The sequence below is a fragment of the Nicotiana sylvestris genome, chromosome 6 (assembly GCF_000393655.2).
Source record: "Nicotiana sylvestris chromosome 6, ASM39365v2, whole genome shotgun sequence".
NCBI lineage: Eukaryota > Viridiplantae > Streptophyta > Magnoliopsida > Solanales > Solanaceae > Nicotiana > Nicotiana sylvestris.
The window spans coordinates 47,082,803-47,092,896 of NC_091062.1; positions in this window are offsets into that span (position 1 = coordinate 47,082,803).

Below are 10,094 nucleotides of genomic sequence, written 5' to 3' on the forward strand. Positions count from 1 at the left end.
CACATTATCATCGTGCTATCCTTCTTCTTCACAAACAAAACCGGTGCACCCCAAGGTGTCACGCTAGGCTGAATGAACCCCATATCTAGAAGTTCCTGGAGTTGTTCTTTAAATTCCTTCAACTCCGTTGGTGCCATATGATACGGCGGAATAGAAATGGGCTGAGTGCCCGGCACCAGGTCAATGCCAAAATCAATGTCCCTGTTGGTGGCATGCTCGGCAGGTTTGCAGAAAACACATCGGGAAAATCCCTCACAACTGGGACAGAATCAATACTAGGAGTCTCAGCTCCAACATCCCTCACAAACGCTAGATATGAAAGGCAACCCTTCCCAACCATACGCCGGGCCTTCAAGAAAGAAATCACTCTACTAGGAACATAATCAGTCACACCACGCCGCTTGATCCGCGGCACACCCGGCATAGCCAAAGTGATTGTCTTAGCATGATAGTCTAGAATAGCACGATACGGAGATAACCAGTCCATGCCCAAAATGACATCAAAATCCACCATGCTCAATAGCAATAGATCCACTCGGGTCTCCAGACCCCTAATAGTCACCACAAATGACTAGTACACACGGTCTACAACAACAGTATCGCCCACCGGGGTAGATACATGAACAGGTAAATCAAGAAACTCACGGGGCGTACCCAAATAACGAGCAAAGTATGATGACACATAAGAAAAGGTGGAACCGGGATCAAATAACACAGAGGCATCTCTATGGCAGACTGAAACAATACCTGTAATGACAGCATCTAAAGCAATGGCATCTGGCTTGCCTGCAAGTGCATAGAAATGGGCCTGATCGACCTCCCCCTTTGGGGTGACCCCTGGCTGCCTGACCTCCACCCCTAGCTGGCTGGGCGGGTGGTGAAGTAACTGGAGCAGAAGTCGAGGGCTGACCCATCTGCTGGGACGAACTAGCAACACGACGAAGACACTGCCTCCACACATGCCCAAACTCTCCACACTCAAAACAACTCCCAAGTGCTGGAGAAGGGGACTGAAGGGAACCCCTCGCACCAGAGTAACTAGCTGATGTACTCGGCATAGAAGAACCCTGAGCTGACGGAGCACGGGATGAGCTCTGAGCTGGAAGGGCACTAAGTGATGATTGGTCCTACTAAGTACCATGATAACTATGACCCAAAGATGCCCCACGATAACCTGGGCGGGCTGACTGAGCAGTCCTGAAAGAACGACCTCTACCATGCTGGAACTGGCCCCTCGAAGGAGCACCACTGTAACTGCTAGATCCTTGAGGCCTCTTGGCCTCCCTCTCCTCTCAATCCTGACGACGGACCATCTCAATCTCGTGAGCGATATCAACCACCTCCTTGAATGTAGCACCCAACACACTCTCTCTGGTCATAAGAATACGGAGATGATAGTTAAGGCCATCAACAAATCTCCTGATCCTCTCACGATCTATCGGAACCATCCAGACGGCATGACGAGCCAACTCAAAAAACCTCAACTCATATTGTGACACAGTCATATCCCCCTGCCTCAACCACTCAAACTGTCTACGCAGCTCCTCTCTACGAGACTGCGGTACATACTTCTCCAGAAAGAGAACGGAGAACTCATACCAAGTAAGGGGCGCTGAACCAACCGACCTACGCCTCTCATACGCCTCCCACCAAGTGAAGGCAGCCCCAGTAAACTGAAAGGTGGTAAATGCCACACCACTAGTCTCAAGAATCCTTGTTGTACGGAGCATCCGTTGACACTTATCTAGAAAACCCTGGGCATCCTCGCCCTCAGCACCACTAAATGACGGAGGCTAGAGTCTACCAAACCTCTCAAGACAACACTGCTCATCATCCGGCATAACTGGCACAACAAACTCTTGAGTTGGTGCAATCGGCTGGGCTGGAGGCGCCCCCGGCATCTGAAGTCCCTGCACTACCTACTCAGGTGTGCGAGCAGTAGGGGTTTGATTGCCTCCCCCGACCTGTGAAGTAGTTGTTGCTGCTGTGGTGGATGAAACTGCCTGAGCCAAGCCAGTAGAAACTGTCAAGATCTGTGCCAAGGCCTCTTATATACCCGGGATCACGATGGGCACAGCTGGTGCCTGAACTGGAGCTGCTAGAGCCTGATCCGGAGCTAGGGCAGTTGGTGGATCAACAGGTGTTGCCCTCGTTGCTCTGCCTTTACCACGACCACGACCACATCCACGACCTCTGATGGCCTCAATGGGTGGCACTGGTGATCGTCCACCTCGTCTGGTAGCTTGCGTCCTCACCATCTGTGAGAGAATAAAATAACAGGAGTTTAGTTCTCGGATCAACAAGGTCGCACGACAAAAATTTCAAGAATATGAAGTTTTTCCTAAAACGGTTCTGCAGCCTATCGAGGATAAATACAGACATATCCGTACCAATCTACGAGACTCTACTAAACCCGCTCATGACTTGTTAGACCTATGTAACTTAGGCTCTGATACCAACTTATCATGACCCTAACCCCGAACCTAGTCGTGATGGCGCCTCTCGTGAAGACGAGGCCAGCCAGACCAAAACATAACACCTCTTTATAACAGTTAAATACAATAAATAGTTCTAAAACATGATATATTGACCATAATTTGCGGAAATAATGATAACAACGGTAGAAACCATCCCGACATAGCCCAAACCGGGGTGTCACAAGTCATGAGCAACTAATAAATCTGGATACCAATCTACTAGATACAAAATCCGATACAGAAGTTCAAGAACATGATAATAGTAAGATAAGGGAGGCACGGGAGCTGCGGATGCCAACAGGCATTAGTAAAGTATCCCGACCCATCGCTATATCAAGCCACCTCGTGGCGTATAAAAGTATCTCAGGCCCGCGGCCTCATATCACTCAGCATATCCTCACATATGGCCCTCGGCCTCACTCAGTCCAAAAATCATCACAAGCCCCTCAGGCATTAGTAAAATAGTAGTTCTCAACCCAAAACATCATTTAGAAATATCATTTAAGGTTCAAATATGAATAAAAGTGGCTGAATTTGTAAAGCCGTAAATATCAACAGGACTGAGTTCAAGTAATAAGTCAAATAGTGAGGAATTAGTGATAAAAATCCCTGGAGGGTTCAAATAGTTGGCACGAAGCCCAAATATGGCAATCAGACCAAATCATGATGATAAAAGATAAGTTTCAGTCAAATGCGTGGTAAAATCATCAATCGAGATGGACCAAGTCACAATCCCCAATAGTAACGACTCCACGCTCATCATCAAGCGCGGGTCTCACCTCAATATAGCACTATGATGTGCAATACGGGGCTTCAAACCCTCAGGACATCATTTACAATCATTACTCACCTCGAACCTACTGCAACTCTAGCTCGCGACGCCTTTGCCTCTCGAATCGGCCTCCACGCGCGTCGAATCTATCAAAAATCAGAACGAATACGTCACAATATGCCAAGGGAGCAAAGACCAATCGAAAACAATCGAAAAATATCAAAAATCTCATAATTAGCAAAACCCGAGCCACGGGCCCACTTCTCGAAACTCAGAAATTTTCACATTATTAGATTCCTCATCTCCGCACGAGTTCAGACATATCAAAAACACCAGAATCAGATTTCAATTGACCCCTCAAATCCTTAATTTAAGCCCTCTTAAACTCAAGCCCTAAACCTCCATTTTTTTGTCCATTAATTCTTTAAATTTTAGTCTTAATTCATGAAATACCACCATAGATGTGTGTTTTAAGTCCAAAATCCTTACCTTATCGAAGTTCCCTTGAAATCTCTCTTCAAAATCGCCCAAAAACTCTAAGTCCGAAGTCAAAAATGATTAAACCCTTCAAAAATCGCGAAGAAGAAACATATATACCTTCTGCCCAGACATAACTGCATCTGGGTCAAATAGCCGCTTCTGCGGTCATATCTCCGCATCTGCGGAATTTCACTTAATGGACCAACACCGCATCTGCAGTCCCCCTTCTGCATCTGCGGTTCCAGGCCTTCCTCAGCCTTTTCGCTTCTGTGATCCAATCAATGCATCTGCGATACCACACCTGCGGTCCCCAAACTGCAGGTGCGAAAACACCAGAAGCAGCAGAAAAATCTGCAATCCCTTAAGTTCCAAACTTCCTGTTAGCCATCCGAAATCACCCCGAGGCCCCCGGGACCTCAACCAAAAGCACCAACACAACCTAATACCTCATTTAAACTTGTTCCAATCATCACAACACCTCAAACAACGCCAAATCCATCAATTCACATCGAATTAAAGCCTCAGTTTTCTAAAAACTTCCGAAATACGTTTTCGATCACAAACCCAACCAAACCACGTCCGAATGACCTGAAATTTTGCACACACATACCAAATGGCATAATGAAGCTATATCAACTCTTGAAATTCCATTCCAACCCTCGGATCAAAAATTTCGCCAACCGGAAAATGCCAAAATACTAACTTCGCCAATTCAATCCTAATTCTAGTCCGGACCTCCAAAACCAATTCCGATCACACTCCTAAGTCATAAATAACCTCCCTAAGCTAACCGAACTATCAGAACTCACATCCGAGCCCTCTAACACATAAGTCAACATCCTGTTGACTTTTCCAACTTAAACCTTCTTAAAAGAGACAAATGTCTCATTTCTTACCAAATCCACACCGAACGTAAACTACTCAATTTGAGCACATAAAACATGGATAACGAAATGAAGTAGAAATGGGGAAAATGGAGCAGTAACTCATGAGGCAACTGGCCTGGTCGTCACATTGAACCCTTTGGAGCATTGGCTCAAGTGGTAAAGTGAGTTAAGAAATAAAAGTGAAAGAAAGAGAAAGAGTTATTAAATTGCTCCCTTGCCGGGATGTTTGTTGCTTTGTTGATTATCTCCCTTACCAGGATTCTGAGATTATTGATATTGTTCCCTTGCCAAGATTTAACTGTTTAATTGTGTTCCCTTGCCCGGATTTCTATTATTATTTGTTTACTCTCTTGCCCCTTTGTTTGTGATCGTTGTTTGGGTAAGGAAGAGCGTTAAAGCACGAAGGGTGATGTCTTGTTGTACGATGTACCATTTTGTACCGATTATCATTGACTATTTGGTAAGGAAAGAGAGTAAAAGACGAAGGGTGTTGTCGTGCATTGTTTGTTGTTGTGAGGAAAGAGTGTAAAAGCACGAAGGGTGATGTCGTGCCATACGATGTACCATTCCATACCGATTATCATTGATTATATGGTGAGGAAAGAGAGTAAAAGTACGAAGTGTGATGCCGTGCATTGTTTTCTATTGTGAGGAAAGAATGTAAAGCACAAAGGTGATGTCGTGCATATTGTTATTATATGATTGATTTGGTGAGGACGAGAGTAAAAGCACGAAGGTTGATGCCGTGAAAATTGTTGATTTCTAATTCTTGATGATATTATAGTTATGTTGTTACTTTACTTACTTGATGCTTTCTATTTGGAACCGTTATTTCTCCCACAGCATGTTTCCCCTTCCCACATTTACTGGTTATTTCTGTATTTTTCCTTTCCGCTGTATATAAACAAAATTGCACAGGTTTATTTGGTAGTCTGGTCCTAGCCTCGTCACTACTTCGCCAAGGTTAGGCTAGACACCAGCACATGGGGTCGGTTGTGCTGATACTACACTCTACACTATGTGCAGATCCCGGAGCATCTTATAGACAGTAGTTGGAGGGCTTCCTTTAGTACACCTGGAGACCCAAGGTAGACCTGCAGGCATTCGCGGGCCCTGGCATCTCCCTCTATCTCTATTCCCTGTTTCATTTTCTTTCGTTCAGAAACAGTTTATTATATTTTCTTCAGGCCTTGTTTGTAGTGACTCTTAGACAGTCTGTGACACTATGACACCAGGTTTTGGGTATTGAGGTTTTGAAAGTTGAAATAGATGTAGTCTTGAGTTATAAAAATTGTTGACTTCCGCTTATTTATTTAATTCCGCTATTTTTTATGTTATCGCTGGTAATTGAAAAAAATATAATTTGTTAATGAAAAAGGTAGCTAAGGGTTGGCTTGCCTAGCTCTCATTAGTAGGCGCCTCACAGTTCACAGACAAGCTTAGTAGAGTCTGAGGGATCGGTACGGAGACGTCTGTATTTATCCCTCAGAGGCTACAGAGTTAGGAAAAATTTTACATTTGTTCTTTCTTATCATGCGGATTTGTTTCTCAATGCTAATTGGATTTCTACTCTATCCTTTCGAAGATGGCGAGAACATGCTCTTCCTCATCTACCGCTCAGCATCCTGAGCCCCCAACAGCAGCTTCCCCTAGGGGCAGAGGGCGAGGTCGAGGTCGTGCTAGAGGTCGAGGTAGGGGCAAAGCTCAGCCCCGTGCAGCAACACCAATGGCGGAGCCTCAGGTTGATTTTGAGGAGGAGGTTCCGGCCCTAGTAGTTCCGTTGGGCCCAGCTCAGGTCCTAGAGGGGTTCATTGCCACCCCAGTTCTTGAGGACTCTCTAGTCCAATTGGTGGGCCTCATGGATTGTGTCACCCGAGCAGGTTTGCTTCCTGTAGCACCATCCACTTCTCAGGCTAGAGGAGGGACTCAAACTCCTGCTACTCGCACTCCGGAGTAGGTGGCTACCCAGATTCAGAAGCGGTTCCGCCAGCTATTGCAGTTCAGCCAGGTGTAGTAGCTCAAACCGGCGATAGAGCGGCTATGTCCGCCGATGCTTTATGGAGGCTGGATAGGTTCACCAAGCTCTTCACTTCTACATTCAGTGGTGCATCTACTGAGGATCCCCAAGATTATCTGGATAGTTGTCACGAGGTTCTTCGGAACATGGAGATCGTTGAGACCAATGGAGTTGATTTTGCTACCTTTCGTCTGTCTGGATCCGCCAAGACTTGGTAGAGAGATTATTGCTTAGCCAGGCCAGTCGGGTCACCATCTTTGACATGGGAGTAGTTTACAGTGTTGTTTCTGGAGAAGTTTCTCCCCGTTACTCAAAGAGAGGCCTATCGGAGGTAGTTTGAGCGCCTCCAGCAGGGTTCCATGATGGTCACCCAGTATAAGACCAGATTCATCGATCTAGCTCGCCATGATCTTGTCATACTTCCCACCGAGAGAGAGAGGGTGAGGAGTTTTATTGATGGTCTTATTCAGCCGATTCGTCTTCAGATGGCCAAGGAGGCTAGGAGTGAGATCACCTTTCAAGAGGCAGCCAATGTGGTCCGCAGAGTTGAGATGGTTCTATCACAGGGAGGTGGTCATGGGTCGGATAAGAGGCCCCGTCATTCGAGCAGATTCAGTGGTACCTCTTCTGGAGGTAGAGATTCATATGGTAGAGGCCATCCTCCTAGGCCCTTTCAGTCAGCTCTCCAGGTCTCACATGGTACTTCAGGTGGTCGTGGTTCTCAGACGCATTATTTTGATCAACAGCCTTACAGTTCACCACCAGCTCCCATCAATGCACCGCCGCTTCAGAGTTTACAAGGTGGTCATTCAGGTCGACAGGGCCAGCAGTCTCAATAGTCGAGGGCTTGTTACACTTGTGGTGATCCGGGTCACATTGCCAGGTTTTGCCCTTGAGCACCGGTAGCTCTCAGCATCAGGGTTCTCGTGCTATGGTACAGGCACCAGGTGTTCCACAGCCCGCCCATCCAGTTAGAAGTGGGGGTAGAGGTGCTATAGGTAGAGGTAGAGGTCCTAGAGGTGGAGCTCAGGCCGCCAGAGGTGTAGGCCAGCCAGCAGCAGGCCATCCCAGAGAGGTAGTTCAGGGTGGTAGGGCCCATCCCCAATGTTACGCCCTTCCATCTAGGCCCGAGGCTGAGGCTTCAGATGTAGTTATTACAGGTACTATTCTGGTTTGTGATAGAGATGCTTCAGTGTTATTCGATCCGGGGTCTACATATTCGTATGTGTCATCTTATTTTGTACCGTATCGGGTTGTGCCTAGTGATTCACTGTGTATTCCTATTTAAGTGTCTATACCGGTGGGTGATTCTATTATGGTAGATCAAGTCCATCGCTCTTGTATAGTTGTGATTGGGGGTCTTGATACTCGTGTGGATTTGTTGCTTCTAGACATGGTCGATTTCGATGTTATATTGGGGATCGACTGGTTATCACCTTACCACGCTATCTTGGACTGTCATGCCAAGACTGTGACCTTAGCCTTACCAGATTTTCCCCGTTTAGAGTGGAGAGGGACTCCTGGTCATTCTACCCGCAGTGTTATTTTGTATATGAAGGCTCGGCGTATGGTCGAGAAGGGGTGTTTGGCCTATTTGGCATATGTTCGTGATTCTAGTGCTGAGGTCCCTTCTATTGATTCTGTGGCCGTTGTTCGTGAGTTTCTTGATATTTTCCCTTCAGACCTGCCAAGTATGCCACCCAACAAGGATATTGACTTTTGCATTGATTTGGCCTCGGGCACCCAGTCCATCTCTATCCCGCCATACTGTATGGCCTCGCCTGAGTTAAAAGAGTTGAAGGAGAAGTTGTAGGACTTGCTTGAGAAGCATTTCATTAGACCTAGTGTTTCGCTTTAGGGTGCGTCGGTGTTGTTTGTTAAGAAAAAGGATGGTTCGATGAGAATGTGCATTGATTATCGGCAGTTGAACAAGGTTACAATCAAGAATAAGTATCCACTATCGAGGATTGATGATTTGTTCGATAACCTTCAGGGTGCCAAGGTATTTTCAAAGATTGACTTGAGATCTGGCTACCATCAGTTGAGGATTAGGGCATCTGATGTCCCTAAGACAGCATTCCGCACTCGGTACGGGAATTATGAGTTCTTACTTATGTCATTCGGGTTGATAAATGCCCCAGCAGCTTTTATGGATTTGATGAACCGAGTGTTCAGGCCTTATTTGGACTCATTCGTGATAGTCTTCATTGATGATATTCTGATATATTCCCACAGCCAAAAAGAGCACGAGCAGCATCGCAGAGTGGTTCTTCAGACTCTGAAGGATAGTCAACTATATGCGAAGTTCTCAAAGTGTGAGTTCTGGTTGAGTTCAATTGCATTCTTGGGTCATGTCGTATCAGTAGAGGGTATTTAGGTTGACCCGAAGAAGATTGAGTCAGTCAAGAACTGGCCTAGACTAGCATCGGCTACAGAGATTTGGAGTTTCCTAGGATTGGCAGGCTACTATTATCGGTTCGTGGAGGGGTTCTCATCTATCGCAGCCTCGATGACTAGGTTGACCCAAAAGTTGCCCAGTTCAGATGGTCGGACGAGTGTGAGGCAAGCTTTTAGAGGCTCAAGACAGCTCTGACTACGGCACCGGTGTTAGTTTTGCCCACAGGTTTAGGGCCTTATACCGTTTATTGTGATGCATCTCGCATTGGGCTTGGTGCAGTGTTGATGCAGGATGGCAAGGTCATTTCCTATGCTTCGTGGTAGTTGAAGATTCATGAGAAGAACTATCCGGTGCATGATTTAGAGTTGGCAGCCATTGTTCATGCACTGAAGATTTGGAGGCATTATCTGTATGGCATGGCATGTGAGGTGTTTACTGATCACAAGAGGCTTCAGTATTTGTTCAAGCAAAAGGAGTTGAATTTGAGGCAGAGGAGGTGGTTGGAGTTGTTGAAGGATTATGATATCACTATCTTATATTACCCGGGAAAGGCCAATGTGGTGGACAATGCTTTGAGTAGAAAGTCAGCCAGTATGGGCAGTCTTTCTTATATTCCAGTCGGTGAGAGGCCGCTTGCTTTGGATGTTCAGGCTTTGGCCAATCGATTTGTGAAGTTGGATATTTCTGAGCCTAGTCGAGTATTAGCTTGCACGGTCGCTCGTTCTTCGTTATTGGAGCGTATCTGTGATCGGTAGTTTGATGATCCCCATTTGTGTGTCCTTAGAGACACGGTGCAGCGTGGAGGTGCCAAGCAGGTTACCTTAGATGCTGATGGAGTTTTGAGATTGCATGGTCGAGTTTGTATGCCTAATGTGGATAGGCTTCAGGAGTTGATTTTAGAGGAGGCCCATAGTTCCCAGTATTCTATCCATCCGGGCGTCGCGAAGATGTATCAGGATTTGCGGCAGCATTATTGGTGGCGTAGAATGAAGAAGGATATTGTTGCACATGTGGCTCGGTGTTTGAATTGTCAGCAGGTTAAGTATGAGCATCAGAGGACTGG